Here is a 5,676-nt window from a genome sequence, read left to right as displayed (position 1 = left end):
TCCAGTTCGAGTTCGTCATTGTCCACTTCGAATTCGTCATTCTCAACATCAATCAGGTTGTAATGGTACATTTGGGCAACAAACATGCAATTAACCATCCTCTTTGTCATAAAAATAATGCAACATGAACAGACTACACATAACAAAAATGAAAATTATAACCATTCCCATATATTGTCTCTTTCAAATTCTTCATAGTGATCATAACATCAATAATTGTTTCATTTTTATCAAAAAATTTAAATGCAATAATGTTCTCCAATCAAGGCTGAAATTTTGTTATGTACGCCATTAATTTCCAAACATTATCTAATCCTTTTGTTCTGTGGCTCCAACATTCGTATCTGTGGCTGGTTGTGTGGTTCTGATTTGCGTGCGGTCCGAGATTGTGACTCAGGTGGACTCCTGTTCGAGGGATTCGCGTTGCTAGGCCTTTCAGCTTGCACTGCGACTGGTGGATCCAGTCGCCACGCCCCGCGACCTTTGCTGCCGCCGGGGTCACTGCCATCATCTGGCGAGGGCCATCTCAGCATTCACTTGTCCCAACGAAGTCGTTTCAACACCTTGAAGAAGATTTGGTCTCCCACACGGACGTGATTTCTCTGTGGATCAGAACACACTGACCAGTAATTGTGTCTTTGCATCTTTGTCAGTCAAACATGTCTTTCATGTGGACTGAGACCGATGTGCCAGTCGCTGGTGGTTCTGATGAACCTGAGAGTCTATGTGTGAAGCCATATAGGATTTCAAAAGGGGATAGTGTCCTTCCTTCGGCTGGCACTATCCTCATTGCTGTGATTGAAAAATAGTCTGGCCATTGTCTTTTTTTTTTTTCCTTGATAAGTCTGGCCTTAATAGTTCCATTAGTTCCATTAGTGTCCCATTTCGTTACAACATCATTCACAAAATGCATCATTTTCACTTCAAATCACTTCTTGAAAGTCCAAATGTCAGGATAGTTTGATTACACAACACTTTTTCCAACTGTTTTAGCATCATCATATCTTGTTGGAAACAACTTAACCCATTTTGAAAACATTAATTACAACCAAACAACATTGCATCTCAAACAAATAACACTTTGTCTAAAAAAAGTTTTTTTTGTTGAAAAGTCTGTATGTGGGAACAATTTCTTATCATACTTCCCCTCTGTCGACACACGACTATCTGCTCGTGTGTCAATCATCTTATTCCTCTAATCAATGAATTAGGCAGCCAGGATTTGCCATCTGCCAATTTGCTGATCCTGTCCTCAGCAATGTTTGCACCTTTGTTCCCCCAATGTGTGCATTCAATTAGTGGTGTATTTTTCCTGGCGTGATATCAAATTGTCAAGTTGACTTGCTGTGAGTGTGTGTGTGGGTGTGTGTGTGTGTGTGTGTTCATTTTCCTTTATAGTAATGCAGTGCCGACTTTGAGGTCATGCTTTGGGCTGCAGCCTTCGCTGCATTGTCAGCGAGGCAGTTTCCAATTGTAATTGGGTCATTTCATTAAGTAAGTTTTGCTTTTCAAATAACCATTTAGGCATGTTTTATGCACCACATTTCGTATCTTGTTGTGGTTTTAAAGCCCTTGTCTGCCCAATGTCGACAGAACACATGAACATTCATCTTGACTGTCAGTTCACATTGTAACCATACAACCCATACAAGATGGGAAACCCTAAATTTTAATTAGCTCACACCTGCTACGCTCTTCCTGCTTATCCTAACAATATCTCTCTTACAAATGATCTGTCTTGTGACCTCAGTCCTCAAATGCTTCTACTCCTCACCAGTCCGGAATGTGCACCCCATTTCTTTCTTAACAGTCTGGAATGTGCACCTGGTTTTCGTGTCTTACACGCCCGAATCAGTGCAAAACATCATGCTGCTTGTCTTGAACATACAGAATTTAGCATCCCTTGAAACAAAATTTCCATTTGCAATCCCCAAAACAAAAAATGTTCCTCCAGTCGGGAGAAAAATGTCCTGAAAAAAAAAAAAAAAAAGTGTCCATAAGGTCAAGTCGCGGTTTGGTAATAATTTGGAGCGGCTTCCACAGTCGTGTGGCGCCTTCTACTGGTGCGGGAAAAGTGACGCTTGGCTGAAACGCACCGCACCTTATCAGTGTAATGTGTCCCTGTGACAATTAGGTCGCCGTGCAATGTGAATGTGGTGGACAAGAATGTAATTTTTTAATTCCTGAAGCAGCAGTCAAGACTGCTTGAACACACTCTGATGTGGCTCTTACCACGGGATCAAATTATTGTGACTAATATGCAAATGGATTCACTTTCCTGTGTTTCTGCAGCAACACAAGTCCATGAAGCCATTTTTTTTGCAGTCACTGTTTGCTCAATGCTCATAGTAATTTGGTAGTGCGTTAAGATGCTTTGTCGATAGAATCTCCTTTTTGGTCTCATGTTCCCTCGAACATTATGTTTCCTTCACACTACACATGACCTACAAAATTTTTTTAAAAAGGTTTGTTGTCCTAGCTGTACTATGGATATCAATCCCCCCTGTTGAGACATGGGAATTTCCATGACTCAATTTAGCAGTTAAATATCAAGTTGGTAGTGCTAACACATCGTAATCAATGAGTTCATGCTTGACAAGTTCAAAAGCTTTGTCAGCCTCAAGTGTTCAAACAAGTATTCTCTTCTTGCAAATATCATTGGCTTATCATAAATGATGTCCAGCAATGGTCGTGTGATTTCTGAGTAATTTGCAAATCATGAATTAAACACCTATAAAAACATCATTAACTTCTCTGTTATTGGTTTTAATGCTCTGGCAATGTTTTTCCTTTTTGCTTATCACCGATAATGCGCCCTTTTAAAGTTTTGACGTCTGTTTGAATCCGCCCTGCATATTGACTCTGATATTAAGGTCCAATTGTGTCAGTGCATCACGGCCTAATAAGTAAAATGCACGTTGATGTAGAACTTCTTCTACACACACTTTTTATGTTTGTTTTTTTATGTCACGTGATCCTCCGTTGCTACCACAACTCGTCCTGAAAAAGTAATGTTTAAAACAGGACTTTCTGCTTTCTCCTTTTTTCTTCCTTTTGCTCAACACGTTCATGCTTTTTGTGCATAATTTAGGATTTTCTTTTCCATTTTACAAGTTGGCCAATTTAAATTAGGTTGTTTTATTTGAAAAGCCTGTATTTTTTTCTCATTCCTGTTTCTTTGTCTTTCCCTTGGAGTAGTTTATTGGGCATTTCTTGGAGGTCTTCAGTACTCGATTGTGGTCCTGTGGTTATTAGGTCCAAGCTGTAGAAGGTGAAAGGGCCTCCTTTTCCTTCCAAGATCATCATTTGTTTGACTTCCTGTCCTCGTTTCATCACTGTAATTTTTTCTCCTTCTACAGTGAGAACGAGCTGGAGGGTTTTGATTAAGTCTCTTCCCAAAAGGTTGGATGGACATTCTGGAACTACGACTAACCTCTTGCCTCGATATAAACTTCCATCTTCATCTTCTATTGTGAGGGGTTTGGTATAAAACCGTTGCGCTGCCTTTCCTCCTACTCCTATCACCATGACAGCTTTATTTGACAGTTTGGTCCCTGCAGGTAGGGCCTTGATTACTGAACTTTCTGCTCCAGAGTCAACTATAAATTGTTTTGTTGTTTTCTTTGGGCCTAATTGTAGTGTTCTCATTGGTGGGTCCACTGTAGAGGCCATTCCAAACAAAACAGATAAATCTAGAACGACCAGTGGCGATTCTAAGGTTACTTCTTCTTCATCTTCGCTATTGCTGAGCGGCCTCTGCTCAGGTTGTTCTTCGCCCTGTGGCTGGTAACTTACTAGTCACATGTTACCGGTATAGTCTTCCTCTGGTGTGGTCTTCCTGAATGTTTGACGGCAATTTCTGGCAAAGTGTCCTAATTTGCCACATTTGTAGCAGCTATCATCTCTATTAGAAAACCGTCCTCGACCTTGTCCCCTGGCGCCAGAATATCTGCCGCGCTTTCGTCCTCGTCCTCTGTCCCCTTGACCTTTATAGTAGATGGGGGCGGAGGCCGCTGTGGAAAGGCCTTCCATCACGGCAGCCAAAGTGGTTGATGTGTTTCGCTCCTCCTTTTTCTTCTGGATTTCCTCGGCATGGGAGGCATATTCGATGAGCGTGTCAAGGTTTGCAGTTCGCCACCCAACGTGGTGTTTGCAGATGAAGTCTCTGGTGGATTCGTGGATACCATCTAGGAAGGCCGACTCCAAGAGGATTTGGTATGGGCTGTTGTCTGCATTGTCTTCCTGTAGGCCGCAATAGAGCCTGTAAACTCTAGATAACCTTTCCAAATACCGGCGGGCAGATTCCATGTCTTCTTGGTGACATTGTCTGATCTTTGTGTTGTCTGGTTGCTTCTTGAAGTTTTTCTTGCTTCATCAAACATGGCGCGGATTGCGTTTGCGAGCTCGGGAGCTCCAGGCGGGAGAGGCTGGCCTGTGACATCGTAAGGGTTGAAGGCACCTCTGATTCTGCCATATCTATACCCTAAGATCATTCTCATGCATGTTTCAAATTCTTTTCCATTCAGGTGGTAGCTATTCATTAGGTCGTGCATATTCCCAATTCATTTCTCCACATCCGCTTCGATTGGTGGGATTGATTGGCAAGGCCGCCTTGCATTCATCTTGGGTCCAGGGCCTGTAGACCATGATGGTAGGTTCATGTGGGTGGCCATTTGCATCATTAGTCCCAAAAGCTGGGTTGGCTACGGCCACCATCGGGTAGGCCTCTACACTGGGTAGCGGTGGGTAGAGGTTCGTGGCTTGAAAGACTTATGCTCTTTCAGGGTTATTGAGTGATTTTTCCATCGGCTGTGCTTGTGCTCTCTTTTTCTTTTGCTCCCTTGTTCCAGCCGCGGGGGGTCGCTGTGTGGAATCGAATGAGGCAGGAGGGGCCGTGTGTGAGGAGCGGGAAGTGTCATTTTTCTCCTCGCTCTCCAGGGGCGGCATCTCAACGTCACTTGGCTCCGTCTCTGGGGCTGTGGCCGCCTGTCTTCCTGCTTGCGCGGCAGTGTGGGTTCGCTCATTGAACAGTGCACTTCCTCTCTTGCCTCTGACTCCGGTCTCGTCATCTTTCCTTTCTCTTTCCTGATTTCCAAATTCACTGTAGCCTTGCCAAAATCACTCAAAACTATCAATATGTCGAATCAAAAATTTCAAAATCAGGAAACCCCTATGCTTTTGCAAATGTTCTTCATGTTCACTTTCAAAAGCTTCATTCAATTGTTTAGTTTTCATAACACCTACTTCTCCCTTCCTGAAGGAGACACAAGTATACAATTAAGTAAAAACCATCATCAAAATGATATACCTTGTCTGTTTAAATCATCTACGTATAAATTGTGTCAACACTAATCCTTTTTTTTCTGTAAATTAATCACATCTCACAACTTGGGCTCTCATTGTTCTGTAAAAATAAACCTCAGTTCAATTCATGCAACCGACTCAGTGTCCTTCTGGGTCCCTCAACCACACAGGTTCTAATTCTGTTACTCTATTAATTTTTCCACTTGCAAATATGACTATGGCACCTTTCTCACTTGTCCTATCATTTGGAATTGATTTATTATAAGCAATCCTACATGCACCAATGTCACATAAAAAGGGTAATTGGTGACCCATTACCAATTCAGTTATTTCAGCTCAATCAGTTAATCAAAAGCCAATATCCTTTGTAAA

General features: G+C 42.2%; 1 long non-coding RNA gene across 1 annotated transcript; it reads left to right on the top strand.

Annotated features, from left to right (window-relative positions):
- The first annotated feature begins 419 nt into the window (after positions 1-419).
- Positions 420-5,288, top strand: LOC148315564 (uncharacterized). Its single transcript, XR_015840808.1, has 2 exons — positions 420-3,271; positions 3,360-5,288. It is a non-coding gene; the product is annotated as an uncharacterized LOC148315564 (long non-coding RNA).
- The last annotated feature ends 388 nt before the right edge of the window (positions 5,289-5,676 follow it).

The sequence above is a fragment of the Idiotropiscis lumnitzeri genome, unplaced genomic scaffold (assembly GCF_059441095.1).
Source record: "Idiotropiscis lumnitzeri isolate Australia: NSW breed Sydney's pygmy pipehorse unplaced genomic scaffold, RoL_Ilum_1.0 HiC_scaffold_97, whole genome shotgun sequence".
NCBI lineage: Eukaryota > Metazoa > Chordata > Actinopteri > Syngnathiformes > Syngnathidae > Idiotropiscis > Idiotropiscis lumnitzeri.
This window is presented reverse-complemented; position numbering and strand designations above follow the sequence as displayed.